Below are 26,230 nucleotides of genomic sequence, written 5' to 3' on the forward strand. Positions count from 1 at the left end.
GGCACATTGGAGTCCCAATTCCTGGAGACAGGGGTGATGGTGGGGTCGGTGGGGGGCGGGGGGGGGGGGGGGGGGGTGGGGGGCAACAATGTTGGTTTGTAAAGCATAGAGACCAATGGACAATGGTGTCCCAAACATAAGCAGGCAGTGTTAATGATGGCTAGCAGGGTTGGATGGCGGTGAAGAAAGCAGATGGTCATAGATAGATCGGAGTGGGAAGACTTTTCTTGGGGTGGGGCAAGGGGATGAAGTTGAAGGGAAGAGGGTCAGTTTATCAGGTAACCTGTTGGGCCAGGGGGAAGAACACATGATCCTCCTGGCCCACAAGCCATAGGGTGATGACCCTTACTTCATGTATTGAGACAAGAGAACCATAGAACGTGACAATAATAAATCAAATCAGCATGGAAGGAGACCATTCAGCTCATTGTGTCCACACCAACCTAAACCCACATTCCAGATCTTGGTCCGTCGCCTGCAACATATGGCACTTCAAGTTCACATCCAAGTGCATTTTAAACATTGAGCAATGTTCCGATTCTTCTCACTGACGGGATCTTCTGGTCCTGTCAATGATGACATCCCCCTTCACCATCTTTGCTAGGAAGGCCACGGGGGTGGGGAGGTGGAATCAATGGGAAATCCCTTTAACAACAGTGGCATTTCTGTCTCTGCCATCCTTTCAAGCAGCGAGTTTCAGACCTCCACTTGCCCCAGGATCAAACATTTTCCCCTTTATAACGCATACCGATTACTCTACATCTATGGCCCCGGCTATGGGCCAAGGTTTTTTTACCTTTTTTCCCTGTTGGGTTTTTCGAGTCCCGGAATCCCAGCATTTTGTGCTGATAAATAGAATCAATGTTAAATTAAAGGCTTGCGGCCTTATTCCAAACTCATTTCCCACAATGCAATAGGCCCCTTGTCCATTAAGGACAATGGTGGGTGGGTTCAAAGAAGATTCAGATTCAGGATTTATTTACTTTTCAACCTCTTACACAGCCCCAAACCCACCCAATTTTGGGTGGCTAAATTCAGCCCAAAGATTCATTGAACACCACCATCTAGTGTACAGGCTGAGTAAGTACCTGTATAAAACTGCTGGAATTCTGAGCTCACAGTCCCCATGTTTACAAATACAACCTTGAAGTAAAGAACCAATTTTTGAGTGTTTTTTTTCATAAACATTTCGTAAAAATTGGTTCAGAGTTCTCATTTCATTTACGATTCTTACATTTAGCAGAGAGCAAGAACGGGAGTGAATGTAAATTGAAGCCCTAAAATATGACTTGTTAATTCACTGTATTAGCTCACTCCCTGTGTGGTTCAACCCATTTAGATAACATGGCCAACTTCTGGTGTCAAATTATAACTGGAACAATGGGGGGATTTCTCCCAAGCCCAGTAGGTTTGATGGAAAGCATGGGGGTGGAGGGGTGGGGGTGGGTGGGGGGGTGGAGCGCAGAATATAGCGGGAGGCCCAGGAATCAGTTTCATGCTGTGGCAAGATGGTCTTTCAAAGAGTGAGTGCAGACTCAATGGGCCAAAGGGCCTCCTTCTGCACTGTCATGATGTTATGGTATTATGGGACAGTGCTACACTCTTTAAAATGTTTTTACTATCATCCTTGATTGTGTCATTGTCCCACAGGAATGAAGCTTTGCCCTGCTTCCCAGGGTCCTCACTCGTACTCCCCCAGGAATTGGAACATGTCACAAAGAAGAAAGTTAAAATGAAAAATATGGGACAAGTTTTGTATGAACGTCGGAGATTCCGGTTTTACCAGCAATGATTCTTGCAATTCAGATAGCGTGTGCTTTGCACATCCCATAAAGTCCTTCTTCCTGATTCAAGACAATTTTCACATGCTCTGTGATTCAGGTCTCTCTCTCACTCTTTCTGGCAACTGAACAATTCCACTGTGTCTATAAATTCTTAATTGATCTGTCAGTCAAACAAAGCCAGAGTTCTCATCTGCAACTTGATCCTTAAATGAGCCCAACATTCATTTCAAGAATGTACGGTGATTGCACAATCCAACCTTAGAACAGAGGAAAGGCTACATTTCATTTTATGTGGCAGAATATTCCTGTCTTTACAAAGCAGTTCATGCTTCGACTTACCATGGGAGACTCCACGTACATACAGAATAGTAGGTGCCACATGATGTTGCACAGGTTTTACAACAGGCTATGAAGAAATAAATAGAAAGTAGCTAAGACCAAATGAATGGATGTGTTATTATTGAAAATATTTGAACGTTCCGACATTTCAAACAAACCTGGCGAAAATGTAGGAGGTTCAGAACATTTGAACAATGCGTTTTGACTGTTGCAATCCTTGAGGACATAACAGTGAAGGTTGGGAGGGGACGGGACTATGAATGAGGTGGCCGGCGGGGGGGGTGGGTAGGGGGGGGGGGCACGGTTGCGGGGGGTCCACACATGAGGACGGCCTAAACCGGGATGTTGGAGTTATGTCACATTATCAGTAACCCCCACAGCTTGCCTCCTGGACTTGTGGGCTATCCTGTCTGGAGACAATACACATCTCTGTAACCTGTGCTTAATGCTCCCTCCACCCACATTGTCTGTATCTTTAAGATCTGGTTGGCTGTAGAGATTTGCATTCGAACTGTAACTTGATTTTGTGTCTCTGTGCCCTGTTTGAGAGCACATTTCCACTCCATCTAACGAAGGAGCAGCGCTCCGAAAGCTAATGGTATTTGCTACCAAATAAACCTGTTGGACTTTAACCTGGTGTTGTTAAAACTCTTACAGAGCTAATAGCCCAGGGGTCAGCTGACACATACTCTTTAAAGGACAGTCCACACCCCAAACCCCAAAATACTACATTTTATATATATATATACATCACACACTAGCCTAATATCTCACTTTATGAATAGGTATCATTGAGTCATACAACACAGAAACAGGCTCTTCAGCCCGACTCGTCTATGTCGACCTGGTTTCCCAAACTGAACTAATCCTATTTGCCTGCATTTGGCCCATATCCTTCTAAACCTTTCCCATCCATGTACCAGTCCAAATGGAATATAAATGTTATAATTCTACCCGCCTCTACCACCTCCTCTGGCAGCTGACTCCACACATGCAACCAAAGATAGAACATAGAACATAGAACAGTACAGCACAGAACAGGCCCTTCAGCCCACGATGTTGTGCCGAGCTTTATCTGAAACCAAGATCAATCTATCCCACTCCCTATCATCCTGGTGTGCTCCATGTGCCTATCCAATAACCACTTAAATGTTCCTAAAGTGTCTGACTCCACTATCACTGCAGGCAGTCCATTCCACACCCCAACCGCTCTCTGCGTAAACACCCTACCTCTGATATCCTTCCTGTATCTCCCACCACGAACCCTATAGTTATGCCCCCTTGTAATAGCTCCATCCACCCGAGGAAATAGTCTTTGAACGTTCACTCTATCTATCCCCTTCATCATTTTATAAACCTCTATTAAGTCTCCCCTCAGCCTCCTCCGCTCCAGAGAGAACAGCCCTAGCTCCCTCAACCTTTCCTCATAAGACCCACCCTCCAAACCAGGCAGCATCCTGGTAAAGCTCCTCTGCACTCTTTCCAGCGCTTCCACATCCTTCTTATAGTGAGGTGACCAGAACTGCACACAATATTCCAAATGTGATCTCACCAAGGTCCTGTACAGTTGCAGCATAACCCCACGGCTCTTAAACTCCAACCCCCTGTTAATAAAAGCTAACACACTATAGGCCTTCTTCACAGCTCTATCCACTTGAGTAGCAACCTTTAGAGATATGGAGATGGACCCCAAGATCTCTCTGTTCCTCCACAGTCTTCAGAACCCTACCTTTGACCCTGTAATCCACATTTAAATTAGTCCTACCAAAATGAATCACCTCACATTTATCAGGGTTAAACTCCATTTGCCATTTTTCAGCCCAGCTTTGCATCCTATCTATGTCTCTTTGCAGCCTACAACAGCCCTCCACCTCATCCACTACTCCACCAATCTTGGTGTCATCAGCAAATTTACTGATCCACCCTTCAGCCCCCTCCTCTAAGTCATTAATAAAAATCACAAAGAGCAGAGAACCAAGCACTGATCCCTGTGGCACTCCGCTAGCAACCTGCCTCCAGTCCGAAAATTTTCCATCCACCACCACCCTCTGTCTTCGATCAGATAGCCAGTTACCTATCCAATCGGCCAACTTTCCCACTATCCCACACCTCATTCCTTTCATCATAAGCCGACCATGGGGGACCTTATCAAACGCCTTACTAAAATCCATGTATATGACATCAGATGTGCAGGATCAGTGGATTGGCAATGCCCCTTAGTGTCCCAAAATGCACAGGTTAGGTGGATTAGTCATGGTAAATGTGCAGGGTGTCTAACGACACCAGGTTAAAGTCCAACAGGTTTATTTGGTAGCAAACGCCACCAGCTTTCGGAGCGCTGCTCCTTCGTCAGGTGAGTGGGAGTTCTGTTCACAAACAGGGCATATAAAGACACAAACTCAATTTACAGAATAATGAATAATGATTGGAATGCGAGTCTTTACAGCTAATCAAGTCTTAAAGGTACAGACAATGCAACTGGAGAGAGCATTAGCACAGGTTAAAGAGATGTGTATTATCTCCAGACAGGACAGCCAGTGAGACTTTGCAAGTCCAGGCAAGTTGTGGAAGTTACAGATAGTGTGACATGAACCCAAGATCCCGGTTGAAGCCATCCTCATGTGTGCGGAACTTGGCTATCAGTCTCTGCTCAGCGACTCTGCGCTGTCGTGTGTTGTGAAGGCCGCCTTGGAGAATGCTTACCCGAATATCAGAGGCCGAATGCCCGTGACCGCTGAAGTGCTCCCCAACAGGAAGAGAACAGTCTTGCCTGGTGATTGTCGAGCGGTGTTCATTCGTCTGTTGTCATAGCGTCTGCGTGATTTCCCCAATGTACCATGCCTCGGGACATCCTTTCCTGCAGCGTATCAGGTAGACAATGTTGGCCGAGTTGCAAGAGTATGTACCGTGGATGGTGTTCTCACGTGAGATGATGGCATCCGTGTCGATGATCCGGCATGTCTTGCAGCGGTTGCTGTGGCAGGGTTGTGTGGTGTCGTGGTCACTGTTCTCTTGAAGGCTGGGTAGTTTGCTGCGGACAATGATCTGTTTGAGGTTGTGCGGTTGTTTGAAGGCAAGAAGTGGGGGTGTGGGGATGGCCTTGGCGAGATGTTCGTCTTCATCAATGACATGTTGAAGGCTCTGGAGGAGATGTCGTAGCTTCTCCGCTCCAGGGAAGTACTGGACGACGAAGGGTATTCTGTCCACCGTGTCCCGTGTTTGTCTTCTGAGGAAGTTGGTGCGGTTTTTCGCTGTGGCGTGTCGGAACTGTCGATCGATGAGTCGAGCGCCATATCCTGTTCTTATGAGGGCATCTTTCAGCGTCTGGAGGTGTCTGTTGTGATCCTCCTCATCCGAGCAGATCCTGTGTATACGGAGGGCTTGTCCGTCGGGGATGGCTTCTTTAACGTGTTTAGGGTGGAAGCTGGAGAAGTGGAGCATCGTGAGGTTATCCGTAGCCTTGCGGTACAGTGAGGTGCTGAGGTGATCGTCCTTAATGGAGATGCGTGTCCAAGAATGCAACCGATTCCGTAGAGCAGTCCATGATGAAGACATCCAGACACACGGAACAGCCATGGGGACCAAATTCGCACCTCAATATGCCAACATCTTCATGCAGAGGTTCGAACAAGACTTCTTCACCGCACAGGATCTTCAACCGATGCTATACACTAGATACATCAATGACATTTTCTTCCTTTGGACTCATGGTGAACAATCACTGAAACAACTATATGATGTCATCAACAAGTTCCATCCCACCAGCAGACTCACCATGTAAAGACTCGCATTCCAATCATTATTCATTATTCTGTAAATTGAGTTTGTGTCTTTATATGCCCTGTTTGCTGTTTATGAGCCGATCTCCCACTCACCTGACGAAGGAGCAGTGCTCCGAAAGCTAGTGAGGTTTGCTACCAAATAAACTTGTTGGACTTTAACCTGGTGTTGTTAAACTCCTTACTGTGTGTACCCCAGTCCAACGCCGGCATCTCCACAAAATGTGCAGGGTTACAGGGATAGAGTGGAGGGGGAGGACATGAGTGGGATGCTCTTTAGGAGAGTTGGTGCAGACTCAATGGGCCAAATGGCCTCCTTGTGCACTGTAACTGTTAGGTGCATTGGCCATGCTAAATTCTCCCTCAGTGTACCAGCATTAATTGCCCATTCCTGAGGGTATATAAGAGTCAACCATATTGCTATGGGTATGGAGTCACATGCAGGTCAGACTGGGTAAAGATGGCAGATTTCCTTCCCTAAAGGACATTCATGAACCAGATGGGTTTTTCAGACAACCGGCAATGACTTAACGGTCATCATTAGACTTTTAATTCCAGATTTTTTATTGAATTCAAATTTCACCATCTGCCATGGTGGGATTTGAACCTGGGTCCCCAGAACATTACCCTGGGTCTCTGGATTACTCGTCCAACCACAACACCACTGCGTCACTGCCTCCCATGAATGTTAATGTGAGCTTACTTTGACACTAATAGCAAGAAATAAAGAATAAATAAATAACTCTGCACATTATACCCAATGCATCTGCTAACGTGCTAACACCATTGGTGGCACAGTGGTTAGCACTGCTGCCTCACAGCGCCAGGGAACCGGGTTCGATTCCCGGCTTGGGTCACTCTCTGTGTGGAATCTGTATGTTCTCCCCGTGTCTGCATGAGTTTCCTCCGGGTGCTCCGGTTTCCTCCCACATTCTGAAAGATGTGCTGGTTAGGTGCATTGACCCGAACAGGTGCCGGAGTGTGGCGACTAGGGGAATTTCACAGTAACTTCATTGCAGTGTTAATGTAAGCCTTACTTGTGACTAATAAATAAACTTTAACTTTAAATCATTGAAGGTGAAGCAGTCGATTCAAAACAGAACTGTTGATCCTATGAGCCATTCCCTCTGGTTCAATTCTGGGTGAACATCTTGGCAGGAAGAAGTTATCTTTGGTGACTTTACACAAAATCTCTGCCAGTGAATAGTTGGTAACCACTAAAACATTCTCCAACAAGGCTTGCAGCTGAGGATGGGCTGGGGTATCAAAATCCAATTCAAACTTGCTGTTTCTGGAACTTTGCCTAACGTAACAGAAAACAAAATTAAATGGGGAATTCTTCATTTCAATTTGCATTCTGCAACACTGCATGATGGAGAGGTTGAGTGTGAACCTAAATCTGTGGTATGTGAGGTTCCAGTGTGTGAGGCCCAGGGTCAGGTGCATGTTTTATTAAATTACCTCATTTCCATAGAACCACAGAATCCCAACAGTGCAGAAAGAGGCCATCCGGCCCATCACATCTCCACCGACTCTCCAAAAGAGCTTCCTACTCAGGTCCTCCCCATCCACCCTATTCCCATAACCTTGTACATTTACCATGGCCAAACCACCTCACCTGCATATCTTTGGACACTAAGGGGCAATTTAGAATGGCCAATCCCCCTAACCTACGCATCTTTGAACACTAAGGGGCAATTTAGCACGGCCAATCCACCTAACCTACACAGCTTTGGACCCTAAGGTGCAATTTAGCATGGCCAATCCCCCTAACCCACGCATCTTTGAACACTAAGGGGCAATTTAGCACGGCCAATCCCCCTAACCCACGCATCTTTGAACACTAAGGGGCAATTTAGCATGGTCAATCCCTCTAAACTGCACATCTTTGGAGGGCGGGAGGAAACCAGAGCACTCAGAGGAAACCCACGTAGACACGGGGAGAATGTACAAACTCCACACAGACAGTAACCCAGAATTGAACCCAGATTCCTGGCATTCTGAGGGAGCAGTGCTAACCACTGTGCTGCCCATAGGAATGCATGAAGGTGATTTGCATTGGTCCTCAACAACAACTTGCATTAACATAGCAGCTTTTTGGTGCTCTCCATAATTTCTGACAAAAGACCATCAACCTGAGAAGTGAACTCTGCTTTTCTCTCTCCACAGATGCTGCCTGAATTTCTGCGTATCACCTGCATTTTCTGGTCTTTATTTCGGATTAGCAGCATCTGCGGTATTTTAGTTTGGTGATGGTGAGTTGTGGAAGAAATGTTGGCCAGGACACCGAGAGAGTTTCCCCGATTCTCCTTTGAAGATTGGCAGGGGGTTGAGTCACACATATCTGCATAGGCAACAAAAAGAAAAATCACAGAAGTTAGAGAAAATCCAGGTTGCATCATGCACAGGGTCTCACAAAGAACAGACTTGAGAGGCCAAATGACCTTTGCTTGTTCCATGTTTTCTTAGGTAGATTCAAGACTGTAATCTATTTCATAGACTGATTGCAATGCCAAAGGGACTATAGGAATAGTTATAAAGGTCTAAATATTAGGGTTGTATTCAGACTGTGGAACAAGAATTTCAATAGGAGCCAACATTATAAACTATCATTAGATCTTCATCCCACAGAGTAATGGAAGATGCCACCAACATGAGGTAATCCAGACTTGGAGAACTCTACAGGCTGCCAACAACAATCCTGTCTCCTTGGGGAAAATCCACTGCTTTGTAATAATTTCCCTGCGTGATTTAATCCAATTAGATTTTTTTTTTAGATCATTCCTGCATAGTTTGCGTTCACTTTTTCTGTTCACCAGTGTGTGCTCTCCACCGAGATATGCCATGTAGAATCCAGGTGGATTCCTTCCACCTGACAGCGCACATGGGGACTTGATTCAATGTCCCGTCTGAAAGATGGACGGTAGTCAGTGATGACACACATTGGAGGAAAGCATAATTTGAGGTACAGTGGTTAGCACTGTCTCGAGTGACTGATTTGATTTGATTTATTATTGTCACATGTATTAACATACAGTGAAAAGTATTGTTTCTTGCGCGATATACAAAGCATACCGTTCATAGAGAAGGAAATGAGAGAGTGCAGAATGTAGTGTTACAGTCACAGCTAGGGTATAGAGAAAGACCAACTTAATGCAAGGAAGTCCATTCAAAAATCTGACAGCAGCAGGGAAGAAGCTGTTCTTGCGTTGGTTGGTACGTGACCTCAGACTTTGTCTCTTTTTCCCGAAGGAAGAAGGTGGAAGAGAGAATGTCCAGGGTGCGTGGGGTCTGTGTGGAGTTTGTACATTCTCCCCGTGTTTGTGTGGGTTTCCTTCGGGTGCTCCGATTTCCTCTCACAGTCCGAACATGTGCGGGTTAGGTTGATTGGTCATAGTAAATTGCCCTTTGTGTTAGGGGGACTAGTAGGTTAAATAAGTGGGATTATGGGGAGAGCGCCTCAGTGGGATTGTGGTTGGTGTAGACCACTTTCTGCACTGTAGGGATTTTATGATTCTATGATTCTATTCTATGATGAATTGTATTGCCCGATCAGTGTGTTTCAAGACCTTTTTTGTCAATCACACATAGGTGACCCATTCTTCCATGGGTTGGCCAATTTGGGCAGCACGGTGGCACAGTGGTTAGCATTGCCGCCCCAAAGTGCCAGGGACACGGGTTCGATTCCCAGCTTGGGTCACTGTCTGTGTGGAATCTGCATGTTCTTCCATGTCTGTGTGGGTTTCCTCCGGGTGCTCCGGTTTCCTCCCACAGTCCGAAAGACATGCGGGTTGGATGCATTGGCCGTGCTAAATTCTCCTTCAGTGTGCCCGAACAGGCGCTGGAGTGTGGCGACTCGAGAATTTTCACAATAATTTCATTGCAGTGTTAATGTAAGCCTACTTGTGACACTAATGAATAAACTTTAAACTTCTAAATGTCGATTAAAGTCAGGATTGAACCTTAAACCCAACATGCAGATCCCCGCAGATTGGATTATGAGGTCAGGATGCAAATATGGGTTTTTAATATGGATGCTTCAGGTGATTATGGGATTTGATAGTGTAGACAGTGAGAACAATTTTCTCTGGTCAAGAACAAGAGGGTACAGTTGTTAAGACGAGTGGTCAAATTGAAGTTTCACGATTGAGATTGATCAATTGTTGGTAGATGTCAGTATTAAGGGATATTAACCAGGCAGATAAATGAAGTTCAGCTACCTACCAGCCATGATCAAACTGAATGTCTGAACAGGCTGGAACAGAAAAACATCAGAAACGCGAACAGAAGTAGGCCATGCTGCTCCTCAAGGCTGTTTCACCATTCATTAACATCATGGTTGATCTTTTAGAATCATAGAATCCTCACAGCACAGAAGGAGCCCATTTGGCCCATCGAGTCTGCACCAATTACAATCCCACCCAGGCCCTCGTTATTTACACTACTAACCCCTGACACTAAGGGGCAATTTAGCATGGCCAATCAACCGAACCTGCAAATCTTTGGACTGTGGGAGGAAACCGAAGCACCCGGAGGAAACCCACGCAGACACAGGGAGAACGTGCAAACTCCACACAGACAGTCACCCAAACCGGGAATCAAACCCGAGTGCCTGGCTGCTTGTAGGAAGAATTGTAGGAAGAATTCTTTAATCTTATACTTCAATCCCTTTGTTATATTTATAATATTTGCCTTATAATTGCTTGCTATACCTGCAAATTATTTTTGCAGCCCCTGTGCAGCTTTGATTCCCAGTAAAGTTGCATACTATACACCTGATGTTATTGAGGTAGATTGTGTTAAAATATTTCCTATATCTCAGAGCAGTGCAGAGATGACATCAGTTTCCAAGTATGCAGCAAGTTTACTTGAGTCTTAAAATATCCCTGCAGTCAATAAAACATCTGCTTAAACCTTAGCTTCGTGTAGCTTCCGTGATGTGATGGCCGTTTACTTCAGCTCTGAATCCACATCCAGGCTTAATCAATCTAGTACAGTGAACATGGATCAGATACAAAACTCACATAATCAAACACAGAACAATTGAACACTAGCGATTGTAAATCTAGCTTGTAAATAGCTGAGGTCCAAACACTGATCCTTGCATCGCCCCCCAAGTTGCAACCTGCCAATTCAAAAATTACCTATTTATTCCTACTGTTTTCTGTCCATTAGCCAATCCTCAACTCCTGCAAGATATATTATCCCTAATCCCATGAGTCTTAATTTTGTGTAATAAATTTTGTGTGGCACTTCACCAAGTGCGTTTCAAAAATCCAAATACTCTACATCCTAGTCTGTCCTTGTGTACCCTACTAGTTAGAACCTTAATAAACATGAACAGAGCTGGCAAACACATGTTACCTTTAGAAATCTACACTGACCCTGCCCAATTATGTTATTATTTCCTTAATTCCCTGTTACCACATAGTAATAGATTTGAGCACCTTCCCTATGACTGATGTCAGGTTCACTGGCCTACAGTTTCCTGTATCACCTCTCTCCTTTATTGAACAGCATCGCTCTTGTACCTTCCAATACATGGAGACTGCTCTAGGATCTAGAGAGCGTTGCAAAATCAAAAGCAATGCACCCAGTACAAGACCAATGCACCGAGTGTTGGACAGACCTACTGCTTTATTTATCTTGCTAATCACCATGAGAATCAGTGCCACCGTGTTACAATTTTAAATTGGCTTCCAATTGTTTAAATAGATTACCATATTTTTCCTAGTTTCATTGTTTAAGTATCTGTTAAACACAATGTATCACTTCAGGCATCTCTTTGGGGAAGATCGCTGGGAGCAGAGGGTAGTCCTGTGAGGATAGATTGCGTAGAATGTCTCCATATTCTCTGGACTTTAAAAGAGTGAGAGATGATCTCTTTGAAACATATGAGGTCTTGACAGGGTAGCTGTTGAAGGACTGTTTCCCTGGGTTAGAGAGCCCAGAACTAGGAGTGACAGTCCGAGGGCAGCAGGGTGGCACAGTGGTGAGCACTGCTGTCTCACAGCGCCAGGGACCCAGGTTCGATTCTTGGCTAGGGTCACTGTCTGTGCAGAATCAACACGTTCTTCCCGTGTCTCCGCGGGTTTCCTCCGGGTGCTTCAGTTTCCTCCCACACTCCAAATATGTGTGGGTTAGGTGGATTGGCCATGCTAAATTCCCCCATAGAGTCAGGGGGACTAGCTAGGGTAAATGCATGGGGTTATGGAGATAGGGCCTGGGTGGGATTGTGGTCGGTGTAGACTCGATGGGCCGAATGGCCTCCTTCTGCACTGTAGGGATTCTATGATCTACGATTAAGGAGCTGGCCATTTCGGAAAGAGATGAGGAGACATTCCTTCACCTGCAGGGTGGTGCATATTTGGAATTCTCTACCCCAGAGAGCTACGGATGCCCAAACATCAAATGATAAAACTTTCTTCTGTTGGGAGTGGATGAGAACAGGTTGGGAAGAACGGGTGCACCCCATTTCCTCAAATCCACAGCAGGCTGAAGTTTGCCATGTGCAGTGTTAACCCTCCCTCTACGGTGTGCAACTTGAACGTGCGATTGGAGCCACGGGCAACCTGCCTCCACTTTTACATTTATCAATGATTTATAAAGACTTGAAAGAGTGAATTATCTTTGTTCTGGTGGTGCACCCTCCTGATTCTGTTCCCGTGTGTCAGAACAGTTGGTCCCCTACTGTGCTGAAGAGACTCTTGAAACAACACCATAAAAAAAACAGAGGCAACAGCCTGACTCTTATTACAACCATAAAGTCAAAACTAAGAGCCAAGAAAGCGTCAAGTTACAGACAATATTCTTAGTGTAAGGCAGAGAGTGAGATAATAAAATAGCAGATGCTCAAATCCGACAGAACGCAGCTGATTCAGAGTAGAAGGAAGCTGTGGCGAGATTCATGTGATATCTGATATATGTTTACCGCTGGCCCTCCAACTGCAAAAATAAACCCCACTGATTGCTGCTTTGCTTCTCGAGCTGAAACCATTTAGTTGAGGAAGTTGTGGGTTTTTGGTGCTAAGGTTAATTTTCCATACCAGGTAAGACCAGGCAGACAATGTTGCTTTAACATCCTACCCGGTTCTAGCAAGACAGTTCCTCTCTGCTCAGAACTTGCAACTCTGTGGTCCAAGTGAATATCACAGATGGAAATAGACAATGGTGCCCTAAGGCGACAGAAGGAAGATTGGTGGGGTTTTCACTCTTGTGAGCGATGATCATTATCATCGCGTTACAAGGTTTAAATTAGCTTTGCAGCATTTTTATAGATTATATATCTTCCAAGTTTCACTGTTTATGTACCAATGAAACACTCTACACCACACGGAGCATCTCCCCGGGGTAGATCTCGGGGAAACTGAATAAAATAGGCCTATAATCTCTGGGGTTCAGAAAGAATTTAGAGAATTCTTAGAATGCTTGGTAAAGTTAATGCCGAGATGCTATTTCCCGAGGCTGGAAAGTCTAGAGCGAAAGGTCACATTCTAAGAATAAGGCGTTGGACTGGGGTGGCGGTGGGCACATTAAGAAGCCTCACAACACCAGGTTGAAGTCCTACAGGTCTATTTGGAATCACAAGCTTTCAGAGCGTTGCTCCTTCATCAGCTGAGTCCTGATGAAGGAGCAGCGCTCCGAAAGCTCGTGATTCCAAATAAATCTGCTGGACTTTAACCTGGTGTTGTGAGACTCCTTTCTAAGAATAAGGGTCAGCCATTTAGGAGTGAGAGGTGGGGAATTTTCTTCACATTTTTAAATGTTCATTGCACATGGGCATCGCTGGCTGGCCAGAATTTATTGCCCATCCCTAGTTGCCCGAGGGCAGTTGAGAGTCCACCATATTGCTGTGGCTCTGGAATCATATGTAGGCCAAACCAGGTAAGGACATTAGTGAACCAGATGGTTTTTTCTGACAATCGACAATGGTTTCATGGGCATCAGTAGATTCTTAGTTCCAAAAAATTTTTATTGAATTCAAATTCCACCATATGCTGTGACAGAAATCAAACCTAGGTCCCCGGAACATGAGCTGAGTTTCTGGATTAATACTCTAGTGATAATACCACTAGGCCATCAACCTCCACTCAGATGATTGTGGGAGGTTTGGAAGTTGTCTCCAACCGCCAGAGAGCTGTGGCTGTTCAGTGAATGTGTACGTTTGCAGATTGAGATTGATAGGTTTTTCAACACAAAGAAATTCAAGGGATATGAGGAAAGGGCAGAAAAGTTCAAAGAACAAACAAAGAAAATTACAGCACAGGAACAGGCCCTTCGGTCCTACAAGCCTGCACTGACCATGCTGCCTGACTGAACTAAAACCCCCGACCCTTCCGGGGACCATATCCCTCCATTTCCATCCTATTCATGTATTTGTCAAGAAGACCCTTAAAAGTCACTACCATATCCGCTTCCACAACCTCCCCCGACAGCGAGTTCCAGGCACCTACCACCCTCTATGTAAAAAAGCTGCCTCGTGTATCTCCTTTAAACTTTGCCCCCGCACCTTAAACCTATGCCCTCTAGTAATTGACTCTTCCACCCTGGGAAAAAGCTTCTGACTATCCACTCTGTCCTTGCCCCTCATAATCTTGTAAACTTTTATCAATTTGCCCCTCAACCTCCATCATTCCAGTGAGAACAAACCAAGTTCCTCCAAACTCTCCTCATAGCTGATGCCCTCCATACCTGGCAACATCCTAGTAAATCTCTTCTGTACTCTCTCCAAAACCTCCACATCCTTCTGGTCGTGTGGCGACCAGAATTGAACACTATATTCCAAGTGCGGCCTAACTAAGATTCTATAAAGCTGCAACATGGCTTGCTAATTTTTAAACTCCATGCCCCAGCCGATGAAGGCAAGCATGCCATATGTCTTCTTGACTATCTTCTCCACCTGCGTTGCACTTTCAGTGACCTCTGTACCTGTACACCCAGATCCCTCTGCCTATCAATACTCTTAAGGGCTCTGCCATTTACTGTATATTTCCTATCTGTATTAGACCTTCCAAAATGCATTACCTCACATTTGTCCGGATTAAACTCCATCTGCCACCTCTCCGCCCAAGTCTCCAACCAATCTATATCCTGCTGTATCCTCTGATGGTCCTCATCACTATCCGCAAATCCACCAACCTTTGTGTCATCCACAAACCTACTAGTCAAACCAGTTACATTTTCCTCCAAATCATGTATATATACTACAAACAGCAAAGATCCCAGCACTGAGACCTGAGGAACGCCATTTGTCACAGCCCTCCATTCAGAAACACACCCTTCCACTGCTACCCTCTGTCTTCTTTGTCCGTGCCAGTTTGTATCCACCATACCAGCTTACTTCTGATCCCATGCGACTTCACCTTCTGCACCAGTCTACCATCAGGGTCATAGAGTCATGGAGGTTTACAGCATGGAAACAGGCCCTTCGGGTTGTCCATGTCGCCCTTTTTTTTTTAAACCCCTAAGCTAATCCCAATTGCCCGCATTTGGCCCATATCCCTCTATACCCATCGTACCCATGTAACTATCTAAATGCTTTTTAAAATATAAAATTGTACCTGCTTCTACTACTACCTCTGGCAGCTTGTTCCAGACACTCACCACCCACTGTGTGAAAAAATTGCCCCTCTGGACACTTTTGTATCTCTCCCCTCTCACCTTAAACCTATGCCCTCTAGTTTTAGACTCCCCTACCTTTGGGAAAAGATATTGACTATCTACCTTGTCTCTGCCCCTCATTATTTTATAGACCTCTATAAGGTCACCCCTCAGCCTCCAACGCTCCAGAGAAAAAAGTCCCAGTCTATTCAGCCTCTCCTTATAACTCAATCCATCAAATCCCGGTAGCATCCTAGTAAATCTTTTCTGCACTCTTTCTAGTTTAATAATATCCTTTCTATAATAGAGTGACAGAATTGCACACAGTATTCCAAGTGTGGCCTTACCAATGTCTTGTATAACTTCAGCAAGACATCCCAACTCCTGTATTCAATGTTCTGACCGAAGAAACCAAGCATGCCAAATGCCTTCTTCACCACTCTGTCCACCTGTGACTCCAATTTCAAGGAGCTATGAACATGTACCCCTCGATCTCTTTGTTCTGTAACTTTCCCCAATGCCTGACCATTAACTGAGTAAGCCCTGCCCTGATTCAATCTACCAAAATGCATTACCTCGCATTTGTCGAAATTAAACTCCATCTGCCATTCGTCAGCCCACTGGCCCAATTGATCAAGATCCCGCTGCAATTGGAGATAACCTTCCTCACTGTCCACCATGCCACCAATCTTGGTGTCATTTGCAAACTTACTAACCATGCCCCCTATATTCTCATCCAAATCATTAATATAAATGACAAATAACAGTGGGCCCAGCACTGATCCCTGAGGCACTCCGCTGGTCACAGGCCTCCAGTTTGAAAACAACTCTCTACAACCACCCTCTGGCTTCTGTCAAGAAGCCAATTTTGTATCCATTTAGATACCTCACCCTGGATCCCGTGAGATTTAACTTTATGCAACAACCTACCATGCGGTACCTTGTCAAAGGCCTTGCTAAAGTCCATGTAGTCAACATCAACTGCACTGCCCTCATCTACCTTCTTGGTTACCCCTTCAAAAAACTCAATCAAATTTGTGAGACATGATTTTCCACTCACAAAGCCATGCTGACTGTCCCTAATCAGTCCTTGCATCTCTAAATGCCTGTAGATCCTGTCTCTCAAAATACCTTCCAACAATTTACCCACCACAGATGTGAGGCTCACTGGCCTGTAGTTCCCAGGCTTTTCCCTGCAGCCCTTTTTAAACAAAGGCACAACATTTACCACTCTCCAATCTTCAGGCACCTCATCCGTGACTATAGATGATTCAAATATCTCGGCTAGGGGACCCGCAATTTCCTCCCTAGCCTCCCACAACATCCTGGGATAGACCTCATCAGGTCCCGCAGATTTATCTACCTTGTCAAAGGTCTTACTGAAGTCCATGTAGACAACATTCACTGCTCTACCCTCATCAATTATCTTTGTCACTTCCTCAAAAAACTCCATCAAGTTAGTGAGACACAACCTCCCCTTCACAAAACTATATTGCTTCTCACTAATACGTTCACTTATTTCCAATTGGAGTAAATCCTGTCTCGAAGAATCCTCTCCCAATAATTTCTCTACCACTGACGCAAGGCTCACCGGCCTGTAATTACCTGGATTATTCTTGCTACCCTTCTTAAACAAAGACAGAACTTCAGCCATGATCTTATTCAACAGTAGAGAAGACTCCTAGTGCCTTATGGCCTACTCTTGCTCTGATTTTGCATGTTCCAATTTAGTGTCTGCAACTCACCAGGAGATGTACTCAAGTATTGGGAAAGTTGGAGGGACAGTCATGACTCTTTGATTTTTTTTAGCTCAAGTGGACAAAAGGTCAAAAGGCCCCTGCAAAGGGCATCTGGAGTCAACACACAGATCACCAAGTTGAGAGTTCATGGCCATTCTGTTTAAGATATGAGGCAGACTACAAAACCTGTCTTCATGCATTTGTTGTCATCAGTTTAAAATCACAGGGCCCCATTAATTGTTTAGTGCTGTATTAACATTAAACAAATTAGCCAGACCGTGATTACATTCCTGCTTTTAAAATGGGAACATTTTAATCTGTGGTGGCATATAGATTGATCATTTATTTCCAGCTACCAACATTACATCAAGAATGGCACTTTGAAAAGTACTTCATTGGCTGTAAGAGATCTGGGATGCCCTGAGGCTGTGAATTGTGTTTTCTTTTAGTGCAAATTATGAAAAGTTTTGATTGAGTAAATAAGAAGAAACTATTTCCGCTTGCAGGAGAGTTGGTAAGCAGAGAACATGGGTCTGTTTGAATGGAGGAGCAGACTTGGTGGGCTGAGTGGCCTTCTCCGCTACGACCCTTGCCAACCTTTATAGATGCATCACAGAAAGCATTCTTTCCGGTTGTATCACAGCCTGGTATGTGTCCTGCTCTGCCCAAGACCACAAGAAACTACAAAGGGTCATGAATGAAGCCCAGTCCATCACGCAAACCAACCTCCCATCCATTGACTCTGTCTACACTTCCCGCTGCCTCGGAAAAGAAGCTGGCATAATTAAGGACCCCAGACATTCTCTCTTCCATGAAGTAGAAAGGGTGAAGAGCTTCATGTTTTTAGGTGTCCAGATCACCAACAACCTGTCCTGGTCCCCCCCATGCCGACACTATAGTTAAGAAAGCCCACCAACGCCTCTACTTTCTCAGAAGACTAAGGAAATTTGGCATGTCCGCTTTGACTCTCGCCAACTTTTACAAATGCACCATAGAAAGCATTCTTTCTGGTTGTATCACAGCTTGATAGGTTCCTGCTCTGCCCAAGACTGCAAGGGACTAAAAAAGGTCATGAATGTAGCCCAATCCATCATGCAAACCAGCTTCCCATCCATTAATTCTGTCTACCCATCCCGCTGATTTGGAAAAGCAGCCAGCATAATTAAGGACCCTACCCACCCCAGACATTATCTCTTCCACTTTCTTCCGTTGGGAAAAAGATACAAAAATCTGAGGTCACGTACCAACCGACTCAAGAACAGCTTCTTCCCTGCTGCTGTCAGACTTTTGAATGGACTTACCTTGCATCAAGTTGATCTTTCTCTGCACCCTAGCTATAACTGTAACACGACATTGGCACTCTCTCATTTCCTTCTCTATGAACAAAATGCTTTGTCCGTATAGTGCGCAAGAAACAATACTTTTCACTGTCTGTAAATACATGTGACAATAATAAATCAAATCAAATCAAATCAAATCTTCCATTGGGAAAAAGATACAAAAGTCTGAGGTCACGTACCAACCGACTCAAGAACAACTTCTTCCCTGCTGCTGTCAAACTTTTGAATGGGCCTACCTTGCACTAAATTGATCTTTCTCTACACGCTAGCTATGCTATAACACTACATTCTGCATCTCTCGTTTCCTTCTCTATGAATGGTATGCTTTGTCTGTATAGCACGCAAGAAACAATATTTTTCACTGTATGCTAATACATGTGACAATAATAAATCAAATCAAATTAAATCAAAAATTGTTCCGAACATAGATATAAGTTGATTAACAGAAAAGTATGGTGCGGGGGGGGGGGGGAATGAGAATTATTTTTTCCCACAGAGTGCACTGCCTAACAAGGTGGGTTCAATAGTAACCATCAAAAGGGAGTAAGGTACTTCTGTCGAAAACTTACGGGTCCATACCACAACACCAGATCTCAGGATTTTTAAAATGCTTTCATGGGATGTGGGCATGGCTGGCTAGGCCACCATTTGTTTCCCCATCTCTATTTGCTCTTGGGAAGGTGGTAGTGAGTTGCCTTCTTGAACAGCTGCAGTCCATGTGGTGTAGGTACACCCACAGTGCTGATAGGAAGGGAGTTCCAGGATTTTGACCCAGCGACAGTGAAGGAACGGCCAATATATTTCCAAGTCAGGATGGTGCGAGCTTGGAGGGGAATTTACAGGTGATCTCATGCATTTGCTGCCCATGTCCTTCTAGGAGGTAGAGGTTGCCGGTTTGGAATGTGCTATCAAAGTACCTTCACAGTTTGCTGCAGTGCATCATTTAAATGGTAGATACTGCTACCACTGTGCGGCAGTGCTGTGGGGAGTGAATGTTACAGGTGGTGGATGAGGTATCAAACCAGCAAGCTGGTTTGTCCTGGATGATGTTGAGCTTCTTGGGTGTTGTTGGAGCTGCACCCATCCAGGAAAGTGGGAAGTATTCCATCACACTCCTGACTTGTGCCTTGTAGATGGTGGACAGGCTTTGGCAATTCAGCAACTGAGTTACTCACTGCAGAATTACCAGCCTCTGGCATTCTCTGACAGCCACAGTGGCTGATCCAGTTCAGTTTCTGTTCAATGGTGACCTCGGGAATGCGGTTGGTGAGTGCTTTGATGCTGTTATTTTGCCATTCAGTATCTAAGGTGGATGGATAGTTTCTCGTTTATTGGAGACGGTCTTGAGCCTGGCAATTCCGATATCTGAATAAAAACAGAGGACAGGATTCTCTGGCCTCCCCACAGCGTGTTTCTCAGCGGTGGGAGGTGGCGCACCATTCGTTGGCATGGGGATCTTCCGGCCCTGCCGCTGTCAATGGGATTCCCATTGTCTGAACCCCATGCCACCGGAAAATCCGTGGTGGAGCTGTCAGCGGATCCGGAAAATCCTGCCGGCATAAATGGCTTGAGAATTCTGGCCAATATGTTAGAAATACTCAGAAGGCTGGCAGCTTCTGTGAGGGAGAGGAACAATTTTTAAAGTTTTCAGGTCAATAACTCTTTGGCAGGATCTGGTTAATTTCAGATTTCCCACATAGGCAATTCGACCGAACCAAATCCACCTAAATCTTTGCAATCTTACAGCAATACATTCATTTCTTGATGACTGGAATAGGCATAATCTGCTGACAAGAATAACCTCTGAGTGACAGCCTGCCTGAAGGGCAGGTGATAGCCTAGTGGTATCATCACTGGACTATGAATCCAGAAAGTCAACTGATGTTCTGGGGGCCTGAGTTCTAATCCCACCCCTGCAGATGGTGGAACTTAATTTCAATTTTAAAAAATCCGGAATTAGGAATCTGCTGATGACCATGAAACCACGGTCAGAAAAATCCTCCAGTTGCCAAGGCTTTAAGCCCCAGAATTCCTTTCCTTGCCTTTCCACTCTTTTCTTTCTCCCAACAGTTGTAATCTTCATGGAGAATGTTAATGCTTGAAGAAAAATTCGAACACCCAGTGTTCAAATGAAAGAACTATGCCACAAGATTTCAAATTTTAACAAAGACTGACTTTACTGAATATACAAAAGAAATTAAGCAAAGCAGCAACTGCTGACTTCACATTATACTTGACTGAGAGTATAAATCCAGTCCCTCCTTTTGCTTCCTAATTCATTACACATCATAAGATCTTGAGGCTTCATTCACTTATTTTTGAAAACAAATTGAAGCTGTGCCACAGCTCTCTGGAATTCACTTTGATTTCTGCTCATTGTTCCAGCTATTCCCCGAGGTCCAAGATTTCATGAAATTCTTCTATTAGCTTTTGAATAAGCAATGCTTCAATGTTTATTTATGATGACATGTGTGTGAACTCCTCAGCTCAAGCTTGGGCCTCATTTGCCCAGTGATTTTTTGCCTAGTGATTTTTTTAAAAATCAGAAAACCCTTACCTTTCTAATAGCTCTCTGCTCCTTGTCCTGGCTTTGAACAGACATTGACTGCTTGCTCCCAGTATGCTCCCAGGGTAACTGCCTTTCACCATGAGGGTAACTTTAGATTTCTTCCTCGCTCCAAACTAGGCAAATCTTTCAGTCTTTTTGTCCCCTCACAAACATTGGCCGTGATTCTCCCAAAGGCGCTGAATTGGCAGGAAAGCTGTTCTAGATCCCAACTGTTTTGTCAGTTCAACTTTTCACTCGAATCTTCCCACTCTGTGCACTGCAGAGGTCCCAATCATAAATCTCATTAAAAACCCAGGGGGGCCGGGCCTATTTACGCCGGAGTCTGACAGTTCTGGAATTCTGTACATGCTCAGTGGCCCCGATCTATCAGTCTCCTCATTTGCTGTCCAGCTCGATCGCTGGCCAGCCTAGCACCCCCGCAGTGCTGCCCCTCTAGCTCCCCCCATGGTCCAATCACAGCCCCCACAACAATTCCCAGGCCAGCCCTGAACCCCCCTATTCTGGAGCACCCCGATGTCCAGCATACCCCCCCCTCCTCAATCAGTGGCGATCCCCCCCACCCCTCTCGTCCTGGCAGAAATCCCCCCACTGACACCCCCCCAGGGTCAGACCCCACCCCCCAATAGGCAGACCTCTCCCGGCAGACCACATCTCTTCCCCCCCTCTTCCCAGCCCACTCCAATCGCTGTCCTCCCTCCATCCCAGACCGATCCTGTCTGCAGATGGCAGCGAGACCGCCCATCCCCACTGATCACCCCTAGGCCCCGCTGGCAATAGGCCCTGCCTTCTTGGCACTGCCCGATGCCGGGTGGGCAGTGCTAAGGTGCCCCCTGGGCATGGGCACTTTGCCCCTTGTGCAGTTCCAGGGGGCACAAGCTGGCACTGCCAGTGTGCCCCTGCCCAGGGGGCACCACCCTCCCTGCTGCCTGACCCACTGGGGGGCCCTGATTGCCCCCCCCTTCATCCCGGCAGGGTCTCCTGCTAGTTCCCCGAATGTGGGGAGCTACTCTAAACCCCGTCAGAATGAAGTACTCCTGGTGGAGTGGGAGGTTCAATTGGGACTGGTAAGATCCCAATGATTAAATTTAAAGAACATTTAAAACATATTAAAAGAAGATTCAAATTACTTACCTGCCCACCCCCCCCCCCCCCCCCCCCCCCCCGGTCACCAGTGTGGTCTGGCCTTCAACTGTTCTCCAACTCGTGGAGATGCGCATGTGTTCCCGGCGCATGCGCAAGTTACGGAACAAGGCCATCGATGCGCATCTCCCACCCCGACCCGTCAGAATAGCTGTGGGTCGGGATGGGAGAATCACGGCCATTGTCTCCAAACCTATCGCAAGCTCCTATCCACACTCTACACAGTGAACGATAACAAGCTTGTATCAGTGGCAATTCCACTGATCAGGATAGACCAGCAACAGAGCTAACAATGTGCTCTGTGTGTGGCCAGGACCAGCGGCCTGTAGCTGCCCAGGGAACAGGAACACACATGGAGGAACAACGTCAGAGACAGTGGTGGGCAAGGATCTTCCAGCATTGATGTTCCTACCTTCAATTGTCTGAGCTGCAGTAACGAACATGACTGCGCCTGTCCCGGGGGACCACCTTTGCCACTGCCACATACTGCGTGAGCTGAAACCACATGGGACTGGAGGAGAACCCGTGCCTGTGACCTTTAATGTTACAGCCGTTCTAAACCTTTATGCTAGTGGTTTGTTCCAGAGCAGCACATGGAGGAAAGTGTGCCATCTCTCTGGCTGCCACTTACAAATGTATTAGGGAGGTGACAGATGCCCTTTACACAAGAACACAAGAAAGAAGCAAGAGGAGGTCACCAGACCTATCAAAGAAAGTAGTTGAGGCCAAAACATTGAATGGCTTCAAGAAGAAGCTCAATAGAGCACTTGAGGTGAAGGGGATCAAAGGATATGGCAGAAAGGCAGGATCAGGCTACTGAATTGGATGATCAAGCATGATCGCAATGAATGGCAGGGCCAAATCTTCCTCCTGCTCCTATTTGCTATGTTTCCATGTAAGTGTGGTGTGACTCATGTGGCCATAGAAAGTCTGTTCATGAGCCTCAAGGTGTGGTCAGAAATTATGGTTGGATTCATTCCACTTTCCTCGCTGGAACCGATACTCAGCCAAATTCTGGGAAGATCGCCCCCTCTGTTTCTATCCACAGATACTGCTTGCTATGAGTTTCGTGAGCGTTTTTTGTTTATTATTACAGATTTCAAACATCCACAATACTTTGGTTCTGTATTCATGATCCTGATGCCACTTACATCTTTATGGGTTTTAGGAGACTTGAAGTCTTGTGATTATTGACATAGCAACAGCTGTGAGTGTCCTCAAAGCTAAATATCCATCTCCTCCCTTCCAGTTTGAGTCTTCCCTTTGATTTTTATTAATTGCCACCCAGTGGTTTCAGTCAGGGAGCCTCCTGCACAGATCATACGATCCCCTTCATTTACTCTAAATTAAAAGATCAAGGCTAGGATTTTCCAGCCCCGTCGTAACGGGAGCCATTGTGGGAGATTCGGCAGCCCAGCCGGGACTGGGCGATCCTATTGGTGGACGGGACTGGAAAATCCCACTTATCGTCCAAAACTGTAACCCGCCCCCTCCTTTCAATTCAAAAGGTACTGACCTAAAACATATGAATTTTATAAACTTCACCATCGTAACTCTCCTTTAAGACACTTCTTATTTCTTCGACCGAGCTTTTGGTTATCTGTCCTAATATTTCCTCATGTAGGTGGTGCCACATTTTGTTTGAATAACCTTCCTGTGAAGGGCCTTGGGACATTTCATGAGTTAAATACGAGTTGTTGTTGTTTTTGAATAAGTATCTTCTGGCACCTTCAAGATTGTAAATCTTGGCACAATTTCGAACAATGAAACTGTCTAATAGTCCCCAGAAACCCATGACTATTACAAGTCATGTACAAAACTCAATCTGCACTTGCTAGAAAAGTGAAATCTCATGAGTTGGATTTTATTATTCAGTAAACCATTGATGTTCGTCAAATTTCCCCTGTGATTTAACTAACCCTTCATTCTTAGTGACAGAAATAACATTTTGGATAATTCCTTTCCTTCTCAAACAGAAAATTGATCCAGCCAAGATTCCCCACCTCCCTCACCGCAAATCAAATTATTCTCCTTGAAACAGACCTACCCCCGCCTACCCCCATTCCAACCCAACCACAGTTGGTAAAATTGATTTGTTGGGTCTGTAGTGACGACTGAATAAAAATTGGGACCATAGAATCCCGACAGTGTATCTGGCCGTTTGAGTCTGCACCGACTCCCCAGAAGAACATCTGGCCCACAGGCCCATCCCAACCCCACCCCCTCCACCCAATCCCCATACACTTACCATGGCCAATCCACCTAATCTGCAAGGAGGAAACCTGTGCAGATACAGGGGGAACATGAAAACTCCACACAAATGGGCTGGAATTGAACTTGGGTCTCTGGCGTAGTGAGGCAGCCACCATGCCTATGAAAATCACAAACAAACCAAATGTGACAAGTGGAAAATCTTTTTAATGCAGCCAATGTGATGACCTGTAGAAGTGGTAGAGGCTGATTCAGTCATGACTCTCAAGAGGGAATTGGATAAGCATTTGAAGGGAAACAAATTGGAGAGTTACAGTGAAAGACAGGGAAATTGAAGTGAGCTGGCATGGATGTGATGGGCCCAAAGGCCTCTTTCCGTGAAGTTGCCATTATACGATTCCATTCCATGATCCTGCATATCTACACAGTAAAACCATTATAAGAATATGGGATTGTAGTAGCTCTGTTGCTGGACTACTATTCATGGGACCATGAGTGGGATTTTCTGGCCATGCGTGCCCAAAATTGAAACTTCCTGCCCAAGGTCAATGGACCTCTAAATGGTCCACCGAATAATCTGTGCCCCCCGCCCCCTGCTATGATTCTGGTGGTGGGCGAGACTAGAAACCCTTGATCCCATGTCTCCAAATTCCATTCTGAGAATTTGACATCACTTTACAAATTTAGAAACAAAAAGCTGGCATCAGTTAAAAAGAACAAAAACAAAACAACTGGACCATTAATGTCCTTTAGGGAAGGAAATCTGCCATCATTACCGAGGGCTAAATTTCACGAGGGGCTTATTGCTGTTAGTGTCAGTCTCTGTCCATGTGCTGTATAATGACGACCGGGTTGGGGGTGGGTGGTAAGGCAGTGGGCTTGCCGTCCTTTGCATTTTATGTGACCCCCTCCCTTACTGCCCCTTAGCCGAAAGCATGCTTGGCGGGAGCGGTGGGATAAAAGGAGTTGGGAGATGCTGTAAAATCTTGATCCCGGTCTGGCCCTATATGTAGCTCCAGTCCCACATGAAGGTGGCTGAATGGAGCAGCATGGTGGCACAGTGGTTAGCACTGCTGCTTCACAGCACCAGGGACCGGGGTTTGATTCCCGGCTTGGGTCACTGTCTGTGCGGAGTTTGCACATTCTCTCCATGTCTGCATGGGTTTCCTCCGGGTGCTCCGGTTTCCTCCCACATTCTGACCCGAACAGGTGTCGGAGTGTGGCGACTAGGGGAATTTCACAGTAACTTCATTGCTGTGTTAATGTAAGCCTTACTTGTGACTAATAACTAAACTTTAACTTTAACTGACTCTTAACCTCCTTCTGAAGTGACCCAGCAAGTGACTCAGTCGCACCAAATATTCTCAGGACAATTAGTGGACAGGCAAAAAATGACTTATCAACTTGGATCTTGTTTGTCTCTCTTGTGAGAACCATCATTTAGAATTTGAATTTGGTTTTTGGAACAAGCAAGAAGTGGATTTGAGTTTGCCTGGTCCACTCTGAGCAGGTTTTGTAACTTTAAGGATGGAGTGATTTTTTTTTTTACAAGAAGCAACATTCTGCATTCGAAGGATGCAAATGAAATAAAAATCCCAAACTGCTTCACTCTCTGAAAGGAACATTAACATAACTTAAAGGGGCCTTTAACAGGTCAAGTTGGGCATTAAAATTGTTAGAAAATCTGACGTGTGCATCAAACAATAATAGTGCTAAGGGTAGCTTAATC

At 45.5% G+C, this 26,230-nt stretch overlaps 1 long non-coding RNA gene across 1 annotated transcript; it reads right to left on the reverse strand.

Moving 5' to 3' along the window:
* Positions 1 to 1,430: 1,430 nt before the first annotated feature.
* Positions 1,431 to 24,661, reverse strand: LOC144492399 (uncharacterized). Its single transcript, XR_013497587.1, has 3 exons — positions 24,539 to 24,661; positions 8,098 to 8,246; positions 1,431 to 2,190 (listed from the first exon to the last, which is right to left on the reverse strand). It is a non-coding gene; the product is annotated as an uncharacterized LOC144492399 (long non-coding RNA).
* Between the last annotated feature and the right edge of the window lie 1,569 nt (positions 24,662 to 26,230).

Source organism: Mustelus asterias, chromosome 4 (genome assembly GCF_964213995.1).
Source record: "Mustelus asterias chromosome 4, sMusAst1.hap1.1, whole genome shotgun sequence".
Classification (NCBI taxonomy): domain Eukaryota; kingdom Metazoa; phylum Chordata; class Chondrichthyes; order Carcharhiniformes; family Triakidae; genus Mustelus; species Mustelus asterias.